The following is a 12,300-nucleotide window of genomic DNA, read 5'->3' on the forward strand; positions in this document are numbered from 1 at the left end:
CACACCTGTCCCCGCCATGGCCTGTCCCCATCACAGCCTGTCCCCGCCACGGCCTGTCCCCGCCATGCCCTGTCCCCACCACAGCCTGTCCCCACCACAGCCTGTCCCCGCCACGGCCTGTCCCCGCCATGCCCTGTCCCCACGGTCCCTCCTCTCCCGCCTGTCCTCCCCAGGCAGCACCACAGCCTGTCCCCACCATGCCCCGTCCCCGGCCTGGTGACCAGTGGGGCGCTCACCACCTTTGCCGGGCACAAGCGGGACCCATGGCCGCCGGACCACTCGCACTGCGCCAGGCTGGGCCACCACCTTCCCGCCAGGCTGGGCCACGCCAGCTTTGGGGCAGCATGTGCTTCCTGATTAGTGGGATATTATTAATTATTATTGCCGTTATTAATACCAAAGGGATCCTGGCTGTCTTTTTGTCAGCGCAACCACTCTGCCTTTAAGTCATTAAGCCGCAGAACAATAACGGCGGGTGAGCCGACAAGAGAAATGCCATTGTTCCCTCTCCCAGCCTGAGCCGCTCGTCCTGCTCCCATGTAAATGAACTTAATGCTCTTCATTCAGGCGCACTCGGAGGGTTCTCATTTACTGCCTCTCTCTCTGTGACAGCATTTTCTCACCAGCCCTGACTGCATAATTAATGCAAATGCAGCCTTAGTGTCATGAGCTGGGCTCCTTTGGTTTACTTTGGTACGACACTTACAGAGGAATATTAACTAGAGAAAGCAGCATCACAACAGGGGTGGAAAATCAGCCTGTCAGGGACTCATTCCAAATGCCACGGAAAGGAGAGCGCCTTCAAGATTGTTTCATCAAGGTGATTGAGAACAAAAACTACTGAGGAAAATTCGAGCTTACATTTATGAGCTTCTCCACATACATTATTTATATCACCAGAACCTATAGGAACATTATTTCCAAGCACATCTTCATATAGAAGCACCGTTTGGGCTGAGAGCCGGGATTTATTGCGCACACAGGGACACGCAGCCGCGGTGCCGGTCCCCGGCCGCCCAGGACACCCGCGTGCGCGCGGGCGTTGGGTTCGTTCTCGCACAGCTCCCCACACGCTCGCGCCTCCGAAAGGTCAGTGAGCCGCACACCCGACACAGCCCTTCGCAGGGATAATCCTGCATTTTAATCCTGCCTGTTCCCACCACGACGGGCTCTGCTAGTTTGTTGTGTGCTTTTATTTCTTTCTCTCCCCAGTAAAGCAGGCAGCAGATCTGCACTCAATACAGAGAATTAAAGCCGGAGAGCAGGATTCAGCTATGCTGTCACCACTTTGTGCCAAGCGCTGCGAGGACAGCGTGCCTTTCCTGCAGAACAGCCATCCTGGAAATGTTTATTCGGAATAATCCTGCTTGCATTTTACTACCAGATAGTGCTCTGTCTTGTATTTTTGATCTGTAACAGAAGTAAATTTGCAAGCACTGTATATTTATTTTGCTTTGCTCTTCAGTTACACTGAAAGGCACCTCTTTGTGTGATTTTTTCGGAATTTGAGGATTTCTGCATAATCTTCCTTTATTGCATAGTGCTCCCAGGCACCGCAGCGCCGCTCACATTTTCTGAGAATTCTGCCCTTCACCGCACTGCTGATATTATGGTTCACAGAAATACACATCAGCTTAGTCACTCCGCCTCCCCCATCAGTGCTAATTGAAAGTGTGGGAATTTTAGCAGGAATAAACACGGACCCTGTTTGTCTGCCCTCCTGCGTCGGGGACTCCGGGTCACCTTTTCCACGTCGGTAACTGCAGACCGAGTCTGTTTTCACTAGGAAGCTGAGATTTTCTGGTGATCCGCAAATCCTAAACTTTAACAAACCAGCAGCCAAAATGGGGAAACCTGTTATTAAATCCTAAAAGCTGGTGCCACCCCATCTGCTGCACGAGTGCGCTGGTTCTCGCTGGTCCATGTCGCAGTGACCAGCCCCGTCCCGCGCTGCCCAGGGACTCGGGTGGGCGCCCGTGTTCTGTCACCGCGTGCCCTGGGCCGGCGGCCGCGCGGGCACCGTCCCCCTGGCCGGGATTAGCGCCCACAACGAGCGCAGCGCCCAGCAGGGCCCGGCGCCGGAGGTGGGTGCCGGGGGAGCTCCGGGCTGGGCAGCGGGTGTCACGGCAGCGCTGAGCCCTGTGATCGCAGCCACCGGGCTCCGGGAGGTGTCACCCACCTCCAGACACGCAGCGTTTGCTCTTCGGAAAGTGACACAGCTAATTATGTACAGAGCTCAAGTGCAGAGGTTTCCCTGCGGTCCCTGGAAGCCAGCAGCACCCCGCACCCCCCAGGCCGCGCTCCTCCCTGTTTGCCTCCTGAGAACACACCTCCCGCGGGCGGCCGTGCTCGTGCCCCGCGACCGGCACAGCCCCAGGGACCCCAACGGCAGGTCCTCACCCGTTCAGCTGAACATACAGTACCAGCAATAATACCTTTATCCCCTCTAACACACCATAAACCCGAATGGATCAAAATGAACATGCCAGTCAAACAGTTTATTTTAGACAGGAAACAGCCCTGCAGACCATCGTTACAAATTAAAGGTATTCCATTGAAGTCATTTTTAATCCCTTATAAATGAATAACCGTTCTACCGACATTAAATCATTTTCTTCCGCACAAGCACCGTCTCCCCTGCGTGGCACAGCATCTGTTCCCCCGCAGGCCGGGAGCTGGTGCTGCCCGGTGACACCAGGACTCAGGAAATTCCCACCCAACTCGCGCCTTCCCCGGCAGAGCTGCCTCGTCTCATCCATAAGCAATAACACCACTTGATTTTCAGTAATCAGCACGCAGATGATTATTTAGACGCAGTCTCATAATCCTTCTCGCACCGACTATGAAAGATCTTGGTTTGCAATGTGCAGCTGAGCAGCTCCAGCCACGGCAAGCAGGCGGCGGCCCCGCTCAGCGCCGCGGGGGCTCGCCCGCCTTACGTGTGTTTGCTAGACAAGAACTAGAACCCAGCTTGCAAGAGGAGCGACAACTTTTAACACCAACTGCACAATGTCCATTTCGGCACAGCTCTAATAGGGCATCAATATTGTCATTTTAAACTCGGGATCAGTACACAAATGTGCTATAAATGGGAAAATCCCTTGTGCTACTGGTGTGAAACATGCAGCTCATTGATTTTGTTCTTGATGGTCTGCTATTAAACTAGCGAACATGCTGACCTTGTGTGCAAAGGCAGAATAGTGTGCATGCAACATAAAGTTGAAAAACAGCTTTAAAATGACTGTTTAAAACTGTAGACTACCAACCTTAAAATATAGACAAGCATTCCATAGTTTATTTTAAATTGGCAACCACAATTTAACAAGCTATTCTAACAAAGGATTAGCATAGCATGTGCTTTTCTTTAGCCATCAATTATGACACGGGGTAATACAGGGCACAACTTAAGTGTCAAATTACAATATGCTATAGAAAACCACTTTACAGCACTGCCTTGTGTTTGCCTGGCAATTACCGCAGCGCTCTCCCGCCCGGCCCCGGCCAGAGCGCGGCCCCGTCGCCGACACGACACGCCGGGCGCTCAGCGCTGCCCTCCCTCCGCATCCCTGCCGCCAAACCCACGAAACGTGCCAGTGTCCCCTCTGTGCTCTAATGTCAGACGAAAACGCGAGCACACATCTTCCTTGCTGATTCCACTAGATTAACATTTTTATTTGTTAAAAATTGATTAAATATTGAATATTTCCATAGGATGAAACAGCAATTTCCATTTAGCTTGATGACAGTTTCAGATACTTGATCCGCTATTAGGCATAAAACTAACGGTTTTATCAATCCCAAATTCGGGGTGACCGCATGCAGATACTGCCGCATGCAAAATATACGATGCTAAAAACCTGTGTGGATAATTTAGTAAGATTTAAAATCTTCTCTTCACATCAATCAGTCATATTTGCAGATGCCTGCCTTACGAATTGAAGAAATAACAAGAGCTATATGTATCTTAAATAAGAAAGCGTAACGAGCGTTGTGAGGTGAGTGCGGAGCGCGTTTGGCGGGGAGCCCGTTGGGCTGTTGTGCTGCTCCGCTGTCCTTCCTCCTGCATTTGCCTAAAGGCTCTCGGTAAATTACACTCCAAGTAAATGACTGTAATTTACCCGCTGAATTCCCTTGTTCAGGAAAAGCACACACCACACATTCCAGCGGCTCCGCAGCTCAAATTTACCATTCTCCATGTCAAGAACAATCCAGGGGCAGTAATTTGAAACTGTTTGAGCTTTCAAATAAGGGAAATTAGAAATGTTTTGAGAGCTAAGATTTTCAGTGAGGAGATAAAACCTGATAAAATCTGTAACAGTTCAATTCCTTCTCCTTTATATTTATAAACAGGGCATTAAATGTGCGGTTACGCCGGTGCCCCGGTACCAGCTCAGCTCGGCCGGCGTGTGTGGAAAGCGGCATTAGGAACACAAGGAAGGCATTTGTAATGAGAGAAACATTTTAACGGCCTAACAGCAAAAGAAACGCGGCCGACCTTGTGGGCAGGCTGAGCGGCGGCAGCCGGGGCCCGGCCCGATCCCCAGGCCTGACCACACATGGGCCTGATCCCCCCCCGGACTGATCCCCCCATGGGTAGGATCCCCCCTCAGCCCGATCCCCCCATGGGCCCGATCCCCCCATGGGCCTGATCCCCCCTCAGCCCGATCCCCTCCCCAGCCCGATCCCCCCATGGGCCTGATCCCCTCCCCAGCCCGATCCCCCCATGGGCCCGATCCCCCGGCTTCAATCCAGCTTCTTGTCACGAGACAGCTCAATCCTGACAGCACAGCTATGGCTGTGCAGCTGGGCAAATCTCAACATTAAAATATTCTTTTAATTAACATCTCGAGCGATTAAAGCGGAGAAATCCATACGTGTTGGTGATGAATTATCCCACGCGGCGGCGGGGAATGTTCTGGGCCCGGTGACGGATACGTGGCACAACCAGCCGCAAACGCCGCCCCTCGCCACGCACAAACCCACCGTTACACACTCAATAACCGCAACCGCCTATTTCACTCTGTCTAAAGGCAGGTTTTCATATGGTAAAACTGTTATAAATCCTCATTATCCTAAATAAAATTACAGCACTTTAAACATTTCCAGGGAGAACATTCTCTCTTCTAAACAACTACCTTAGCGAGTAATAGGAAGCAATATGGTTGCACTTGTGTCACAGTTGGAAGTCTTTTTAAACTGTCGCCCTGCTAGCAAACCAATTCTACATATTAAAATGAATGGATTGCTTATTTCAAGGGGAAAAAATCATTTATAAAATCAAGACCATTATTAAGATACTGTGACTTATTTCCACTCTGGAGTACATGAGAAACAGATAAATGCAGCAGCCTATGCACACTGAAATGTCTTTTTTTTTTGATGCCACAATTTTCTTTTTCAAATGAGTCATCCACGCGCACAAGCAAATTAAAAATTGATCTACATTCCACATGGAGGAGCTGAGGTTTTTACACGTTTCTGCGTTACAAACAAGTACAGGTCTCACAAACACCTGGCTACGGGCTTTTCTTTGCACCAGGTAAGAGACGGTCCTGCCCCGCGGCACACGCGGCACGTTCCGGCCGCACACCTGCCCGACCTGCCGCGGACCACGGGACACGCTGGTGAGCAGTCGGCTGACCTCGCATCGGCTGTTGTCTTAGTCTGCAATCACACCCTGGCCTGGCCATATTTATTCAGGACCCTTTAACAGATTAGTTGTTTGGATTAAATCTAATCAGAGGTTCAGTTAACGCACCACAGCAGGTTTGGGAGCACGCACCTTGTAGTCACTGAGTAAATTACAGGAACCCTATAATTTGATGAGAACATGTGGGCATTTTTCCACAAGCTCGTAAATTACTGATTGCTTTTTGTAGGTTCCATTGATACTAATGTGTGCTTCCCTCCACGACTCTGCCCCAGATTGGTGCTGGCACAAACACCACCACTTGGAAACCCAGGAAATTACTGAAACATGTTTAATCAGGAGGTTTTCAAAACTTCACATATTAATGATGGGGAAGGCTGCCGCTCTGGAGCTGCACAGCGGCCTGCGGTGGGTGCCCAGGGCAAAGCGCCCAGCACAGAGCCGCTCTGATCCCCGGACCCATCGGTGGGGTTTGTGCACAGAGCCGCTCTGATCCCCGGACCCATCGGTGGGGTCTGTGCACAGAGCCGCTTTGATCCCCGGACCCATCGGTGGGGTTTGTGCACAGATCCGCTCTGATCCCCGGACCCATCGGTGGGGTTTGTGCACAGATCCGCTCTGATCCCCGGACCCATCGGTGGGGTCTGTGCCGCACGCCGTCCCCGCCAGCACGGCCGCTGTGCTCCCACACCATGCCTTGCGCGCTGGACCTGGGGCAAACCTCGTTTTAGTGGCAAAGGCAGCTAATAATAAAGCAATTAGCTGCTCAGCTAAGAAACTGACAGTTTTGCCGCTGTCTTTTTTTTAATCACTGAAAATTTCTCCATTAATTTCAAGCCATTTGTAGTGTGTTTTCATAATTGCAAACGTGGATGAATTGTCTCTAGAAGTTGAACCACGGCTGATGCCAGCAGAACCTACGGACACATAAAAGCTTCAGTTTCTAATGTCACTATCAAGCCAAAAACAATTACACCCATTTGAATTATGGCAACCAATAAACTTAGATAATCACCATATGCAACATAACATTTTGGCACTTGAACTAAAAACTCTTGTAGACAACTATAGATTGCTGCTAATGTTGAGCGTTCTTGTCCTACCCAAGGCTGCCAATAGAAATGCCAAAGCTGCTGAATGCTGCTCATCCTCGTAATGTTGTCAGTGAATGGCACATTCACACAGCCCCCAATCCTCTCTTCCCAGGCATGGTCTTCTCCAGCTGCAGCTTAATTTCCTGTGACTTGCCTAATTACTGTAATTAAGGATTAATTGCCATTAATTATTCACACATAAGCTCATCGCAAATCATGGGGTAAATGTCTTATGAAAGCTGCCATACAAGCCATGTATAAACACACTGGGATGCTCCAGGCAGGAGAATCTATCACTCAGCCCTGAAGCAAATCTCTGCGCTTCTCTTGCAAAAACAGCTATAACTCTCCGAAACTCGACAGTCTTCCCAGGTAAGCATTAGGTTACAAAGCATGTTTTCCTGTGGAAGCCACAACGGTTTTATTAGTACTATAAATGCTGTTTTATCTTTCCAACTGCTATTTTTATGTTTCCATTTTTATTCTACGGTGCTCAGTTTAGGCCGCGCGTTTGCTGGGAGGAGGAACGCTCGCAGTCGCAGCTCCCCCGCGCCGCGGCGGCCGGAGGTGCGCGGCACAGCGCCGTGTGCCGGGACCGGCGTGCCAGCAACGCAGCCCGGCTCCTCAGGGCTCCTCGGCTGCGGGCCGGATGGAGACCCCCCCGCGCCCACGTTCCCAGCCAGCAAAGCCGCGTTTGCAGGCTGAGATACCCAGCGCCCGCAAATCCTGCGAGAGGGGAGACCGTCCTGCAGGACAGGGGCGGGAAAAGAGCCCAGGACAACGGTGGGTGTGACAGAACCAACCAGGAGCACTGACAAAATGAGTCCAGCGGTGCGCTGGCTGGCTTGGTGGTTCCTCTACTTTATTGTCACTGTCTTCGCCACCCACTTGCAAAGCTGAAGGCAGAGCCAGGTTTCTTTGTTAGGGCAGGACGGCGGGAGCGCGGGCGCAGGGACCCCAGCCAGCGCCCCAAACTCCGCGTTGCTGTCAGTCTCCCCAGCTCCTTCACACCAGGTTTACAGCTGTAAGGATTTGATTTAGCAGCAAGAACTGCAGTGCTGTGGTGTGCTGCGCAGTCAAGATCCTATATCAACGCTATGCATTACCACCGAAACACTGCCCCAGGAAATTTAAGTATAAGCAGGCAGAATGTTGTTCTAATTGTTATGTTAGTACCTTCTGCAGCAAATTAATGCATGAAACATTTTCATTTCGGTACATAAGTTTGTGTGTGTCTGAGTTAAACATTTATGTTAATGGACCTTCTGGCAGATCTGTAATGTTTCAAATACTCTTGTAGAACAGCTTTTTCTAAATACATCATTTAGCAGTTCTTTCCCCATTTTCTACCTGATCTGGGGGCATGCAGGAAGGGAAACTATTTCACAGTTTTAAAAACCTCCTGCTTGAGTAACTACAAAACTCAGCTGCATCAGGCAAGGTAGCAATTAAGCCTGCACCGCCACCAGCAATGTAAACCGTATTAAAAAAAAGAATTAAATAAAAGCACACTAATAGCCAGCATATGCTGCAATCATAACGCCCCGCACCAGCACGCTGCGCCCCAGCCAGGCAGCGCGGGCTGGCCCCGCTCCCGCACCCGCCCCATGGACCGGGCGGCCCCGGCACCCCCCCCCCAAGACCCCCGCGTCCCGCCGGGCTGCGCGCTCCCCCGCTGCACGGGCCCTGCCCGGGCTGCCCTCTCCCAGCTCGGCTCCTGGATGCTGTCGCCACACCGGCTGCCCTAGAAACCCTCGGCTGATCTCCACCCTATAAATCTGACAGAAGGACACACGGGCGGCGTTGGGCGGGCTGCCAGGATCCTGCGGCGTGCCAGGCCGCGGCGCTGCGGGCATGGCGCGGGGAAGGTGTCCTCTGCTCCCACGGGTGCCTGTCAGGCTGGGGCTGACGGGCATTTCTGTCCACATACAGGGCTCGGGGCAGAGGGCTGCCCCAAACTCTGCCCCAGCCCATCCCCACACCTCTCAAGAGCACGAGCGGGCCCCAGCCACACATGTCCGCTTGCTTCTGGTGCCCCCTAAATTGATATTTCGCCGTCTCTGGCCACCTTGGTGCTCAGGCATCTGCCAAGCTCTGCCATGTCGCTCTCCATTTATGGACTCCCATTTCCCCTGATCTGAGTAATTAGGGTTTATGTGTTAATTGGAGTAAATACAAAGATGGGAATCACGGGCATAAATTTCCCAGCGCGGATGAACAGAAAGGCCGTTATGGCGGGAAGAGGCCTCGGCGGCCCCGTGCCGGGTGCCAGCGTGGCCGTGCCCCGTGCAGGCAGGCGAGAGCCCCGGGCAGCTCCCGCCCCAGCGCCCACGTCTCTGGGGCTCGTGTGCCGGCGAAGGCTCCTCGGGAGGCAGATACCGGCACTGCGGGAGCAGAGCCTGCGGGCCCGGGTTAGTGCTGCTGCCGGTGCCGCGGGCCGGTCCCCGAGGTCCCTGCGGAGGCCGAGCACTCGTGGGGCAGCCGGAGCCGTCCCCGCTGCCCCCAGCTCGGGGAGCCCCATCCCGGCACAGGGGACACGTGTGCTGTGCCAACCACAGCTGCCGTGCCCAGGGCAGCCAGGCCCGGGCCGTGAAACCTCCTCCCAGCTCCCATCCCACTATTTCTCTGAAAGCCATACCTGTAAAAAATGTAACTTCTCTGACAGAAGCGCTATTATTCTTGAAATATGCGACTAAATATTACACAGTAAAAGCATTTTCCTTCTTGAATTAATTACATTTCACTTCCCCCCCTTCGCACGTCGAGGCTTTCAGTGTCCGGGGAAGGAGGCCCTCCTCTCCCGAGCAGATATGAAATTTGGCAAGCCTCATTTATCCTGAAATTTATAATTCAACAGATGCTTTTGCTAATGCTTTTTGATAAGGTTGCAGCAGAAATACAAGTCTTAATTCCAGGGCATGGGAAGCTGCATGCAAATATACGTATTGCTATTTTTTTTAATACTGCCTTTAAATATTACACCCTCCATCATTTCCGAATCAGTTTAAACTTTCCTGGAAACTTTTATACTAAACAGTCCTGCTACATAATTTGATGTTTTTAAATGAAAGCATCCAAGCTAATCTATACAAATTAACAGATGTCCTCCTGAAACAGTTAGAAACAAAGAAATGCAGATGCGAACATCATCAGCATCCAAATGAGCTTATTGTAGGACCCTTTAAGGCACATCTGAGCATAGCTCCAGCCTGTAGTCTACCTTTCAACTTGCAAATGACAGTGTCACCAAACACTGTCCTTCCATCAATCAAGCTGGGTCATGAATATACAAAAGGCAGCCGAGAAGCTGGCTACCTCCTGCAGTTCAACTTGGCCTAATTATCTGGGCTTTTCTTTCTGCTGTCTGAAGGGTGCACACCCAGGCAGCTGCTGGGCAGCCCCGGGCCCCATGGCGGGAGGTGCCGCGCTGACCCTCCCGCGGACAGCCCGCGCCGGCAACGGGAGCGCCACATGTCATCTTCCTTATTCATCATCACGGAACTTCCCTCCCCTTTCAAAATACCAATCTGCTGCCATTTCCAGGCCCTCCCCCGCGCCCCTCCAAGCTGTCATTTCGCAGCGCTCGCTGCCAGTCGAGTGAATTAGCATCCTAACTGATGTGCTGTTATTCTCCCGCGCAGCCCCCGGGTGCGTTAACTAATGACCTCCCCCAGAAAACCCAGCCGGTCACCGGCACGTCCGCTGCGGTCACACCGCTCTGGTGGCTGCCCCGGCCTGCCGCCCTCCCAGCGCGGTGCTGTGCCGGTGACCATGCGAGTGCCATGCCAGTGACCACGCGGGTGCCGTGGCAGTGACCAAGTGGGTGCCATGGCAGTGACCATGTGGGTGCCGTGGCGGTGACCACGCAGGTGCTGTGCTGGTGACCACGCAGGTGCTGTGCTGGTGACCACGCAGGTGCTGTGCTGGTGACCACGCGGGTGCCGTGGTCCCTCCACCCCGCTCAGGTGTAAAAAGACTTTGAAACTGAAAGGCAATTCGTGTCAGTGAAACACTTCAAGGCCTGAAATTCCCCACAGGACCCCAGAAACACGAAGCAGGGAAGAAATCTTCAAATCCTTCTTTTAGAATTGAAATCACTTTATAGACTACCAGAGCTTGGATAAATGTGGGAGGAATTTTAATGACTGTAGGTATTTCCTGCCTATAAACGGTTGTCACCAGTGAGGGGACTGATCCTGGGGCTGGGAGCGCCCGGGGGGGCTCAGCACAAACCTCTGGGTCCCTCCATCGCTGGGCCCGGCCTTGGTTGACCCCGCGAGCCCCGTGGCAGGGCCGGGATCAGCCCTCGCCATCGCCACGAACACGCGTGGCAGCGTCCTGGCCGCAGCCGAGCGCGCCGCGACCCCCGCCATCGAGCCCTGCCCGGCACGAGCGGGCGATCCGCGATCCCCGCGCAGAGCTGCCCGCGGAGCAGCGCGGACTGGGGGAAAAGTTAATCCTGGAAATGACCTTTAGAAGAAAACTGTAGCTCAGATAATTTATCACATAGAAATGAAAGCAAAAATAAAATCTGCATCCCTAATTTCTTTTTCCTTTCAAAGCTCGGTATCTGATTTTGCAAACTGTATTATATATGTTTACATTTCTATAAAAGCAAGTGCTCCTTGGAGGAGCAGCTTAGGTAATTCACATTTGCATCATGTGTAGCTATGATAAATAATAAATATGTAGCTGATAAATGGTACTGTGCAACTGGAAGACCTATTTTTTATTGAATGGCTGACTAAATACTCATGTAAAAGTCATAACTTGATGCTTCTTTTACCCTGGGGCTGCAGTAATTTATTGTCGCAATTTATACACACTGCCTTGGTGAGGGGACAGTTTTAGACCAGCCCAGGGACCGGCCTGTCCCAGCGGCTCCTCCCTGTGGGTGCACGGCCGGGGGCGCAGGGACGGGTGACGAGCAGAGAGGGGCAGTGGGTCCCAGCGCGGGGTTCGGGTGAAGCGGTGCCATGGGAGCTGGAAAAGGCGAGCTCAGAGTCACCCCCGGCACGACGCCGGGCTGTGGTGCACAGCACGTGGTGCACGGCACACAGTGTATGGCACACGGTGCACGGCACACAGTGCACAGCACATAGTGTATGGCACATGGTGCACAGCACATAGTGCACACGGTGCACGGCGCGCAGTGCGTGGCACCAGCGCGCGGCACCGCGCTCTCCCGCGCAGCAGCAGGCCGTCCCGGCGCCGGGGCGCTGGCGCAGGCTGCGCGCTCAGCGCGGCTCACACCGGGGAATCCCTGCCCTGCCCGCCCCACGCTGACCGCACGGAACTGCTCTGGGGAACCCACTGATCGCCTAAAACCGGCAACTCGAGCAGAAAAACTGAGGTTCATAAAGCAAAGACCTGCTGTCCAGCCCTGAGACAAAGACCATAAATCCTGCCATGAACAACGGCTGAAACTTCCCTTCAAAAAACGTACAGAGGGCAAAACCATCCGTCCCAAAACACAAGCGGGCCCCATCGTTGCCAACAACCGACAGGATTAATTGGAGAAGGAATTTAAGAAATATATTCCAGGCAATATTCTGC

At 52.7% G+C, this 12,300-nt stretch overlaps 1 protein-coding gene and 1 long non-coding RNA gene across 10 annotated transcripts in view; one reads left to right on the plus strand and one right to left on the minus strand.

Annotated features, from left to right (window-relative positions):
- The window catches only part of PBX3 (PBX homeobox 3), a 104,953-nt gene that overhangs the window by 39,952 nt on the left and 52,701 nt on the right, over window positions 1-12,300 (minus strand). The window lies entirely within an intron of this gene.
- Window positions 6,979-8,077, plus strand: LOC135575828 (uncharacterized). Its single transcript, XR_010467148.1, has 2 exons — window positions 6,979-7,116; window positions 7,242-8,077. It is a non-coding gene; the product is annotated as an uncharacterized LOC135575828 (long non-coding RNA).

The sequence above is a fragment of the Columba livia genome, chromosome 19 (genome assembly GCF_036013475.1).
Source record: "Columba livia isolate bColLiv1 breed racing homer chromosome 19, bColLiv1.pat.W.v2, whole genome shotgun sequence".
NCBI classification, from domain to species: Eukaryota; Metazoa; Chordata; class Aves; order Columbiformes; family Columbidae; genus Columba; species Columba livia.